This window comes from Pogona vitticeps, chromosome 2, assembly GCF_051106095.1.
Source record: "Pogona vitticeps strain Pit_001003342236 chromosome 2, PviZW2.1, whole genome shotgun sequence".
NCBI lineage: Eukaryota > Metazoa > Chordata > Lepidosauria > Squamata > Agamidae > Pogona > Pogona vitticeps.
This window is the reverse complement of record NC_135784.1, coordinates 98,803,638-98,816,201: the sequence shown is the minus strand read 5'-3', so window position 1 is coordinate 98,816,201 and position 12,564 is coordinate 98,803,638. Positions and strand designations below refer to the sequence as shown.

The 12,564-nt window shown below is 37.7% G+C and overlaps 1 protein-coding gene across 2 annotated transcripts in view; it reads left to right on the top strand.

Moving 5' to 3' along the window:
* The window catches only part of SPOCK1 (SPARC (osteonectin), cwcv and kazal like domains proteoglycan 1), a 646,684-nt gene that overhangs the window by 424,670 nt on the left and 209,450 nt on the right, over positions 1-12,564 (top strand). The gene's annotated exons all lie outside the window — the stretch shown is intronic.

Sequence of the window (12,564 nt, the reverse complement as noted above, 5' to 3'; positions counted from 1 at the left end):
GGCGCATTTGGAGGAGACCACAGACTGGAAACAGTTCTTCACACACCACATTACAAAGTCCGTTATGCAACTTACACAAACTGGATTCGGCCTGTATTTCTTTCTTATTGTGTTTATGGTCGTGGCCAAAAAAGAGAGGTTGAAAATGGTTGTTCTAGGACATTGTCAAAATGGAAAAGTAAAAGGGATCTACATTTTCCAAAATATTTCAAAACAGTGTAAAACTATCAAATTGAGTGCACAGTGGGTATAATGTTGCACTTATATTTAGAATGCTGAGAAATCACAAAAACCATTGATTGAAGGCACCTGTTGTGTGAACCTTTGGCATTATATTGCTCTCTATATCCTTTATGATATAGCAAAACGCATCAAAATGAATTATGTTACACTGCATTTCTGTCAGTCATTACCTGGTTGTTAGAAAGTAAAGGTCTTAGTAGGAAGTGTAACATTTGATTTTATTAGGAAAATATGATTCAGAAATAACGTAACTTGATTGACAACGTTAGTGTTGTTTAGGTCGCATAAAACAGTTCACCAAAGGAATAATTAAGACTCAAAAATGTTCCTCTCTAATAATAGATACCCTAGTGTATATTTTAGTACACCTAGATTGCTAATATCTTAGCTATTGATTTGGTAAAATTAAATTGCCTTTTAAGTCATGTTTAGTTCAGGCGCTGACATCTCACTTGTTAAATAGAGTTAACATTTCCATGACCTGTTCTTACAGTGTCCTGTGGTGGGCCATTAATTTGTTCACTCATTTTAATGTGTGACTTGCCCTATTCATGAGGGCTTTATTTGAGCACGTTCCTTTGTAAAAAACCAACCTGACCTCATGAAAAAATGGATGAAGAGTCAAAACTCTCAGTGCAAAAATTTCTAAACCAACCCCCCATTCGAAGCTCCTCAGTCTTTTCCTTTGGCCATCAGTGCCCCCAAAATGGAATCCCCCACACGCTGGATTAGAAGAACAACTAAAACACAAGCTTTGCATGTAGAAGATCACAGGATTATTCCATGGCATTGCCACTGAAAGGATCTCAGGTCTAAGAAAATAAAAGCTTTCTCTTACCCCTCACTACACAGACGAGGGGAGAGAGGAAGCAAAGGGTTTTATTTTTTTAAAGAAATAATCAAATGTAAGGCAGTGCTGATGCACTGTGCCACTTAGGGGAAGAAATTGAAAAATTGAAAAATTTCTCCCACTCTTTCATGAAGGAGAAGACAGGAGAGGATGAAGAGTGGTTTTTGATATTTTTTTTCTTTCCTTTTAAATGGAGGAAGGGCCAAATAGAGTTGTTTGGAATGCGGCATTGTTTCCTGCCCCCAAGCCACCCAATCTTTGCACGTGGATACAAGGACTGGCCCAAATGACATGCCACATCTCTAATTGACCCTATTTAGCACACTGAAAACCAATTCAGGCCATCAAGTCACACCATAACTCTTGATCTTTTCTCTATTTAATTATTTGTATTAGGAAACAAGGGTGTGGCTGTTTTCCCCATCCTAGACAGTTATACAAATACATGTGTAAATAATATTAATAATGGGTTTGTATGATGAATGGTCATGAATGTTTGCATATACATATATGTATTGGCTGAGTGCTAGTGTGTTGGCTGATCAATGGCAGAATGGTGAATCAACAGTTGACTGTTAATTGGTTGGCATAACTGGAATGTTTTTGGCAGTCATGTAATTAAAAGGGAGACAGTCTGTTTGGTGAGAAAGTGTGTAACTATATTGGAGAGTTGAACTGGAACATTCCAGTTTTGCTGAAGTTTTATTCATAGCCTGTATTACATCTGATATCACACTCAGTGCTTACACAGGGGCTGAACGTTGATTCGTTAAGTCATAATTCATATTCATTTCAATGTATGCAGCATTTCAGCGTACAGCCCCTTTTCTTTCCTTCTTTCCTCTGGTCCCACCTCTGCCTACCCTCTCTTCTCCCACCTCTCTGATCATTTTATGGTTTTGCATGAGAAAACTAGAGCCAGGAAAATGAGGGAAGGTAGTGATGATCCTGTTATGGACACAAACACATTTCAAGGAATATTAGGAAATATCTCACAAGGGAAACAGTCAGAACTTTAAAATGAACGTGCATGTGCACATAACACAACACATAAAGATTCCCTCTCCATTCCAAGTGTTTTGTATCTTTCAAAGAATATTTGATAGAACTCTAGGTGTCACTGAATGGGCCTTCCAGCTCTCCTCTCTCAGTTCATTTCAGGAATGTCATCTTTAAATGTATGTTTTGTGGCTGAACATAGGTATACAAAATAGGTACATTAAAAGCCTGGTTTTCCTAGTTGTTGTTCACGGCAGACAGCAGCTACATACAAGCTGTTCTGTGTCTGACAAGCTGCTGTGTCTGTCTGTATGTATGCTTTTGTGTTCCATAATGCTAGAAGACCATTTAAGTACATTTAACCTTGTATCTCATATTAACATTATAATTGTTATTTATCTTGAGTATATGTTAGAGAGAGATATTTAAAGAGTTGCTAAATTCTCTCCAATTTAGGCTGTAAGGGAAATGTAGGAAGAATTTTCAAGGTCCTCAAGATTCCTTGCCTCCAGGCAGGGGGAAGACAGAAATGCTATTTTTTCTCACTAAAATCTCCATAACTTGTGCAGACTGTGGTCAAAACCACAGAAACTTGTTCCCTTTCAGAAACAAGTCACACACATGGAGCAAGCAAGGAACAACAACTGATGGCTAAAAGAGACACAAAACGCTTCTGATCATTAAAAGTAAATGCAACAGAACAATAACCCTTACAATTTTGGCCAAGCTGTGTTATCTACATTGTTTTCATTTTGTTCTGTTTTGCTTAATTTGCATGAAAATGCAACACATTCTGAGGTTCATACCAGCTCCCGCCATTTTTTTTATTAGAGTCTTCATTATTATCAACAGGCAAGAACTCCATTTTTACTTTAACGGGTTTATTTGAAACAACAGATAATGGTTCTCTTTCTCCTTTAACAAAAGTCAAGTCCAATAGCTCCTCTTTAGCCTTCCATAAGTCCTTACATTATCTTTTTCTTTAACAACAGATTCACCCAAATAGCTAAATGTTAGCAATATGTCATTAATAACAGGAGTGGGGAGGTTAGACACAAGCTCGTAGGAACGTAAGGGTGAAACACATAGCCAACATTGGGTTCCCATACCTTCTTCCTGGTATCTTTTTGGACTTTAAGTGGGAATTGGATTACTGGAATTCAGACATCTTTTTGTCTCTTTGTTATGTTGGCTTCTCATTGAAACCTTTGCTTGCTTGCTTGTTTTGGTGCCTCCCTCTCCACCATCTCTCCCCAGTATGGAGGCTTAGGAAATTGTCTTTCCCTCAACTCTCTTTCAGCCATCTCCCTAGGTACTGTCAAAGGCCCCCTGTCCAGGGGCCTTCTTTTATAATCTCTATCCACTCTTCTTTTCCAGTATCCTTCTTCTCCTCAGCCCAGCAGTCATCTACCACACACATCAGTTCTTCTCCTCCCTTTTTATTTCCCTCATCCCCCACTCCCAAACAGCATCCCGAACTGGCTGTTCCTATCCCAGGTTTTCCACTTGCATTCTGTTTAAAAACGCACTTCCTGTTTTTGTTTTTGTTTTCTTTGTTTTTTGTCCATCTCATCTGTTAACAGTTCCTTTTCCTCTTGTGAAATGGATGGCCCACCCTCAGTCACTACTCCTTTTTTACACAAATACCTTGCCCTCTGACCAGGTGAGGAGAAAACAATGGGTAATACGGGGTTGGGTTGCCAGCACCAGTCTTGGCAACACCCCCAAAAATGTGTACTTGGTGTGAAAGAGAATCATTGTGATTTGCACCAAAAACCTTTGCACAGTAGTTGTTGTGGGTTTTTCGGGCTTCTTGGCCGTGTTCTGAAGGCGGTTTTTCCTTCAGAACATGGCCAAGAAGCCTGAAAAACCCACAACAACCATTAGATCCCGGCCGTGAAAGCCTTCGTGAATACTTTGCACAGTAGTTTGTGCAAAAAGAAAGAAACAAAGCCCTCTTTATACAATACAAGGGTTTTGTACAAAAACCCAAGGCAAACTCGCATGCAAAAAGGCAAGGTTTCTGTACAAAACCTAATTCTTTTTATCCAGAAGAAGAAATTGCTGTCTCTTTATAACTAGTGATCATATTATTTTCTCAGGGGGAAAAAAGCAATTTCATCCAGTGAGGAGAAATGTTTAAAAAATTTTATTCTTACTTAGTAGGCTAAAAGAACCAAATATTCCTATCTGAACTGTAGCTTAGTGGCACAGCACGTTCTCTGCATAGAATCACAGATTCAATCTGTAATATCTCCACCATGGGAAAAAATAGTATTAGGGCTGTGAAATATTTTCTTATTTTAGACATGTGTTCATTGCCCAAGTTCCCTGTCCCTGATTGCTTTTTTGTGTTTTCTTCCTCAGATAATTTTTTCATTCCCTTGTGATTATCTTTCTCTTCCATTCTATTCTTAGCCTCTTAGAATATGCTTAGATAAAACAAACTGGGATTGGCTCAAAAAATCTATATCTTCTTTTTTATTATTATTATCTAAACATTTAATTAATTTTTCAATATTATCTACATTCAATTCGTGCTTGTTAAACATCATGTTACATGGGTTGCTTATAATTATTTGGTTTTTTGCATCTTGGTGCCTTCTTACTTGTCCCTTCAAAATCTATACATTTTTTAAACTTTCATGTGTGTATTTTAGTGTACAATATTGACTACTGTCATAATATTGTTGGCATAATATACAATGTTCTCAAAATCTTTTGATAACATACCTAATAAAAGTAATTCTGATTTCAAATCTATATAATTTTGAGGTGATTTAACTGACCAACATTGTATTTTATACCAAAAATAATCTTTATTTATTTATTTTATGTATTTATTTATTTATTGGATTTTTACCCCGCCCCTCTAGACCATGTTTACTCTAATAGGTTCCTAACACATAATAGATGTTATCTAAAGCATTTTATACATATTTTCATTATATAATTGTTTACCCATTTCTATCTCCACATTTTCTATCATATCTATATCAATATCATATCTAATGTACATTCATTAAATACTATTTGTTTTACCTCATCCTTATATCTAGCTTCAATTTACCTTAAGAACAACCATGTTATGCCTTTACCCTGATTAGTGATTCCTTATTTCAGTTTAATTGCCTTTTCTAATATATAGGATATGCCCAATTCCAGAAGTTAGGTATATACAGTACATTCTTTCAACACTGCAGGCCACTTTAATTTTTTTTCTCTTTTCATCTTTCTAAGTAACTCATTCTCTTGTTTGTCTTTTCCCAATTCTTATTTCTAGTTCTCTAAAAATTCTGCCATCCCTTGTACCATCTGAGAACATTTATACACTTGATCTATCTCTAATAGATCTTCCAAGCTATTTTTAATTAAATCAGCTGATTCCCTCTCATCTTCCCTCAGCACACCTAAAATTCTCCTCGGCTCCAGGGTTAGAATTAGATCTCCTAGATTTTCTCCTCTGATTTCCTCCAGTCCCTCCTTTGATCGGCATACATCATCCACCACCCCCTCATTTCCTTGCTCATTATTCCCTATCTCCTGTTGATTATAGTCCTTCCTTAAATGCTCTTTGATTGATTTTGCCTCTTCATTGTGGGATCTCACTATTTCTAGAATTGCTTGAAGAGTAGATTTTGTTTCATCCCAAAATATTTCCTATTGCAGCGTTATGTCCTGGATATCAAATAATTGTATTCCAAATGAAAGTTGTCCAGATGCTTAAAGTAATCAGTCCAATTCCATCACTACTTGCTTCCATAGGTCCACTTTAATAGATTGATCATCTTTGGGGTTAACCTTGAATCCAGTCTCAGACATAGAGGGTTTTCCCCACCTAAAGGCTCAAGGACACCTGCTCACCAAATTGTTCACTTGATGTTTCTATTCATAGCCTAATGTCTTTTGTAATCCAGTCCCAGAGGCAATCCATTCTAGTATTAATTCTGTTTCGGCCTGTGCTCTAGTCAAGTTCAGAACTCAGGATACAGTTTAAAAGTTCCACTTTGGCTGGATTAGGTTTTCTAGAGTTAATTTATCTGTACTTCAGTTCAGTCCTCAAAAACAAAAAGGAATTCCAAATCACCATAGAGTGTTCAAGGTCATTGTTCTAGGCTTTTTGCCAGTGCTTTAGATAGCTGTTACAAGTAACATAAACAAGTTTAGTGTCCCAGAGTTTTAGCTAATGATGGTTTTAAGAGAAAGATTCTTAAGTTTCTAATGACAAAGTAATACCGAACTTCCTTCCTTGAAGTATAATTAAATGTCCAATTAATGTCCAATTTATTTTATTTGCATCTCTTTGCATCTCTCTTTCCTCTTTCCAGCTTCACTGCTGCTTTATACAGTGGTACCTCAACTTACGAACGTCTCCACTTACGAACATTTCGAGTTACAAACAGCATAATAAAAATGTTGGTCTTGAAGGTCTCAGTAGGCTTCCACACTGGGTATACCAATTTCACTATTTTGGAAGGTGTTTACACAGGAGTGTCACTGTGAAATGATTGCAAAATTCCTCAGTATCCATTTTGAGTAGTTCTGTGGCACCACAGTGGGTTTCCCAGTTTTGCCAAATTTGTGGAGCAGTGCAAAACAGGATTTATGTGGCAGAACAATGGGAAAGTATTGTGAAAGCCTGGTATATTTTTGGAGTGGAAAGGACAATGATGAATTTTTTGGTGTTCACTAGGAACCCCAGTTGCACCATTTGAGGGGGCACTGAAATATGCAGGATTTGAACTGCAGGACACTGAAGAACAGTTATAAAACTTTGAAACAGGTTTTAGAAGAATCTTAGATTTCAGGGTTTTGTGTTGACAAAGCTATTTATGCAAGTCTTCTATTTACTGACCTGCTTATGGTTGTGATTCTTTCACTGCTATTTGGATAGTTAAAGATTTTGTATACCTTGGTTCAATCATCACTTCAAATGGAAAAATGAAGACTGTAGGCAAGAAATAAGAAAACAACAAACATGGAAGGTCAGCTATGAAGAAATTAGAAAAGACAATCAAGACCAAGGCCAAGAATTACATAATACGGCCATACAAGCTGGACAATGGAGAAAGCTGACCAGGGAAAAAAATTGATTTGTTTGAAACAGGATGCTAGAGGAGAACTTTACAGATCACAAGAGAAGCAAACAAGTGAGTCCAAAATCAAATCAAACCCGAACACTCCCTAAAAGTAAACAATTATAAAAACTGAGGCTTTCACACTTTGGACACATCATGAGAAGAGAAGACTCACTGGAAAAGACAATAATTCAAGAAAAAGAGGAAGTCAACAGGAAAAAGAGGAAGACTAAATATGAGACAGATTGTGTCCATAAAGGAAGCCACAGTCTTGAGTTTACAGGAGCTCAGCAAGGCTGTTGAGGACAGGACATTTTGGGGGTCACTCATTAATAGTGTTGCCATGGGTTGGAAGCAACTCAACAGCACATCACAACAACAGCTCTGGAATTATCTAATCTTTAGGGGTTTTAATGGTATTGCTTCAATTTTGATTTTCTTTTTTAAAATTTTTCACTTTCAAACTTTTTTGTGGTTTCTTATGAACATCATCAATATAAGCATTAATAAATGTATAGGTTCTATCTGTCTAATCTGTACTCTGCTATAATGCAGGGTGGAAATTGCACACAAGAGATTGTATATAATAGGCTCTTTGGAGAAGGTTGAGTGATCATATGAGGGCTGAAGCTGGGCAAATAGATGCACTCCCAACTCTGCTATATAGGCATCTGCATAGGGCATTTGTATTATCTTAATGATGAATGAATTCTATTTTAATACCCCGTGATCATCATAACTTCTGTAAAGAAACATTCTTCTTCACTGGTCATTATTGTCTACAGCAATGGTTCCCAGCCCTGGGTAATTGAGATGTTCTTGGACTACAACTCCCAGAAACCCTGGTCAGCACAGCTGGTGGTGAAGGCTTCTGGGAGTTGCAATCCAAGAACACCTGGGTTACCCAAGGTTGGGAACCAATGGCCGAGAGAATGCAAATAATTTTCCAGCAATTATTATTCTCATGTTGGCACAACACAATTTCCTTGGCTTTTCAGAATTATGTTGTCAACACTACTTATTTTTTCTTTGTTATATCTTTGTAGCACACTTCCTTGAAATTCAAGTTGAGGTTTCTCCTAACGTAATGAATAGCAATTCCACAACAGCTGTCTCAGTCTTAAATACTAAACACAAGATGCTTTTGACCTTTAGATAGCAGGGAAGTGGCCAATTGTGAGCGTGCTTCTCTATAATGGCATATTGCTGTAAATGATTCAAATGGTTATCGGGTTCTTCACTTTGGCTTAGCTAATGTTAAAATTTTTGGCTTCAGTTACTTGCTTTTCAAAAGAAAATTTTTCTTTAAACATTTTCTTTCAAACAGAGGGGAGACCAGCACTTTTTCATTCTTATACGTGAAAGCTATGATGTCAGATGAAGGAGGAGTAAAATTGGTGGAAGAAATATCAAAAATGTGAAATATGTAGATGGCAGAAAGCAGCAATGACTTGAAACAACTTTTATTAAAAGTGAAAGAAGAAAGTACTGTATTAAAGCAATACTGCAGTTGAATATTAGGAAGACAGAAATCATGGCTACAGAAGAACTGCACAACTTTAGCATTGACAATGAAGAAACAGATACTGTTAGAGATTTTGTATACCTTTGTCCAATCATCAATTCAAATGAAGACTGCAGCCAAGAAATCAGAAGAAGACTGAGACTTGGAAGGGCATCAATGGATAGATTAGAAAAGATCATCAGATGTAAGACCAAGACCAAGATCATCCACACTGTTGTGTTTCTCCATGCATGGATGCGAAACCTGGACAGTAAAGAAAGTTGACAGGAAAATAATTGATTCAGTTGAAATGTGGTGCTGGGAGAGAGCTTTTGCAGATACCCCGGACTGCCAGAAAAGCAAACAAGTGGGTCCTGGACCAAATCAAGCCCGAACTTTCTCTGGAGGAGAAACTGAGGCTGTCATACTTTGGGCACATCATGAGAAAGGAAAATTCGCTGGGAAAAAAAAACTCCCAATAACTCAAATAATTATTTGAGAAATATCAAATAATAAATATTACCCTGAGTAGGATATTGTGGAGAGATATGAACAATTAAGAAATTGGCACCAAAATCAGAACAAATATACAGGGATTGGCAGTTCTATCACAGCAAATCAACTGTCTCCTCTGGTGAACAACACAAGTTCTATCCTTCATCTCAACCATGGAGAGAGGGCAGTTGCACTGTATTCCTGAGAAACTCCAAATATTTTAGAAATATAATGTGAGAAGGTCAAGCGCCAGACCTATTTGTGAGCTCAGATCAATGGAGAAGGGGGTGCCTTAGCAGCTATGGTGTGCTTTGAAGCCACTTGGAAGGCTGGTTTCCAGACTGTGAGGATAACCACGCCGGCTCTTTCCCAGCTCCAAGGATGACCTCAAAAGGACCACAAGAGTTCTCCCATATCCTACTGAACTTTTGAAGCAGTGTCTCGTAAAAGTTAAGGTCAACAGACAAACTCCCAGCTTAGAATTCATCTCTAGGTCAGAACTGCTGGAGTGTCAGGAAGATTGTTATCTGCCTTCACATTGGAGGTTCTGAGAGACCCTAGCTGAAGTCAGAAACAAGACCCTGTCATTTTGCATGGGGTATTGAGTCTCCTGGCTCTTTTTTCAGGCCCTCTCATGCATAACCCATACACATTTAGAGTTAGTTACCAAGAAGCTCTGTGCATACACATGTTTTGTTGTTTTCCAGCTCTGCCATTTTATACTTTAAGTTCTGCACAAACTATCATACTTTGATAAAGCCATTTGCTGTTTTGAAAACAAATGTGCTTTCTATTAGCAAACGGTACATTAAGGCCATCCTCTGAGGAGAAATGTAAAGCCTCTTAAGTGTATTGCAGGGTAATTTCTCCCAACCCCTGTAATGTTATCCACAGGGTTCTCAGCACTGCCAGCTTTATGGGCTTGGCATTTATTTCAGCTGTTTGACTTCATACAAGGTTTCAGCTCCCATGCAATCTAAATTGTTTCAAACAACAAACTAAAGGTCAGGATTTAATGACCTAGCAAATAAAATGTTGATGACTTTAAGTAATTATCAGGTAATGTTAGTGCCTGTCCAGGATTTCAGGGAATGTTGTAAGCTTCAGTGAACAAGGGCCTTAATGAGCTTGACAAAATTCAGAGCAGGAGAAGTGGCATTTATGGATTATCACTGTTTTGAATTCTAACCCTAGAGAAATGCTGTGTCTGACAGGATGGTGAGAAAAGTGTAGTATCATAAGTGCATCTTCCCCCTAAATGTGAAATGCAGAAAATAGTTGCCCGGGTGAGGCCAGACTTATGAGAAGAACTGAATATTTGTATTAGCATCCTGAAATGTGGACTCTATCATAAAATCTATTAGGCTTTTTAAAAAATCATCATTATTATCGTCTGTAATATAACAAGATTTCCCATTTCCATTTGTAGGTTTCCAGAATCTGTAGTTAAATGGAGATATTTCATCTATTTCTTCTGTCAGCATATTAAGGCTTGTGCTTTCAGGAGAACTGCTTGTTCCTTCCAGATCATCTCCTGCATAATTCATACCCCTTTGCAAGAGATTCTTGTGGCATGTGGTATCTTTGGATTTTCATTCTGCCATTACAAACAAACAAACAAACATGGAAAAATTGGGCAGAACTATCTAAATTCCATATACATCAACAGAAATTGATCCCATCCAAACATAGTCGGGTTTTGGGGTCCTGGTGCCTTGTACGTGGCTTTCCATGTATATTATGGATTTTCCCTTTTCATTTTATGTTAAACCAAGAAATCCTCCATGAACACAGCAGGAGAGTCCCTACACATTGGTGAAGCATTTCCAATCATACAGGAAAACAGGGAGCCTTTATTTATGCAGAGCACTGATAATGTACCTTGCGATAAGGACTAATAAAGGACCTTGGGTTTTGTACATGTACACCCCCACCCCCACGTCCCAGTTAAGCAACTGGATTTTCTCCCAGCAGAAGGTGGGGGAAGCAGATGAAAAACCTCAGTGTAGGTCTAGTGGGTGGTTTGGACCCAGAATATGTCGGTTTAGTACCCTGCTTAGCCGTGACTTCACAGATGGCCTTTGGTGGGTGACTCTTTCAGCTAAGAGATGAAACTGCAAAATAAAAAGGTAATCTGGAGATGAGAAAGCTGTGCCCGACTAGCAGAGAGAAAAGGAGCAAACGTCCAGAGGGGATGTAAACTGGGATTTTGTTTTGTGTTTCTGGAAACTTGGCCAGTGATTTAGGGCTGCTCTTTTTCAAGGGTATTTTCCTTTTATGAAGCCCCATTAAAATAAATAGTGGATTATTAAAGGAGAGAAAAAAAGCAAGAACATGGTTTTCAGACATGGTATTTAGATGTATTCCATTACCTTCTGTGCTACTTATTCTTAAAAGGGGAATAATATTGTTTCCTTTTTCTAAACTGGAATGTCAGTGCATTACAGAACGGAGTAGGCTTATGATAACCAGATCCACTGTCGGATGGTTATCAGCTTTCCTGTTATTTTGGCTGTCCACAGCAGGGCAACCTTCTCTAATAAGTGGTCACAGTGTTTGTGTTCCAAGCACTCTCATGACGCTCGCTGTGCTGCCAGATTTATTGCAGTAGATGGGATCTTAGCAACCACTACAAAATTTACAATTTTTCATACTACTTGAACTTCAGCAGCCTCTCGAAACACGCTGGACAGAAGAAGAGCAGTGTTTCTGAACTGCTGTTGTGTTCTTCCTTCCTTAAACACATGGTGTCTGGATGACTGCAAGTAACCCTCTTGTCAATAATGCTGGTTGCATCCCAGTACATTCACCTTAGTCATTCTCAGGTAATAAAAAGATAGTGACATCTTTACCATTGTGGGTTTTTTGCTATTGTTGTTAGAGATTAATACTGACCAAAAAAAAAACCACAAAAAAACATTCAGCCTTACTGTGCACTCCCAGACAAGCACTTTTTGACTCCTGATTGGATTTCAGATACTTTATATCATGAAAATAATAAAGCACTTCACAGTCTGGTGTTTAAAAATTAAAAAATGATTCTGGTGCTAGTAGCCAATTTGGATCATAGAAACTTTATTATTTCAGAATACATACAATAATTTTATTGAATTGTTCACATTTGGAAATCTGGAATAAATGTTTGTAAGTAGCAGGAGGATTTCTATGACATGTCATTTTTTTCTACAACCTATTTTTGAGCTTATGGGTGGGTTTGAACAGGTTTATGAGTAATCTGGTGAGAAAGGCCAGATTACTTATAATGATTTTAGAACTTGCTTATTGGTTCAAATGTAAGTTGCAGAGAAAATATGAAATGTCATAGAAATCCTCCTCCGATTTCTAAATGACTTGTGTCAGTCACCAAAATTCCAACATTAATATGTTATTCAAAA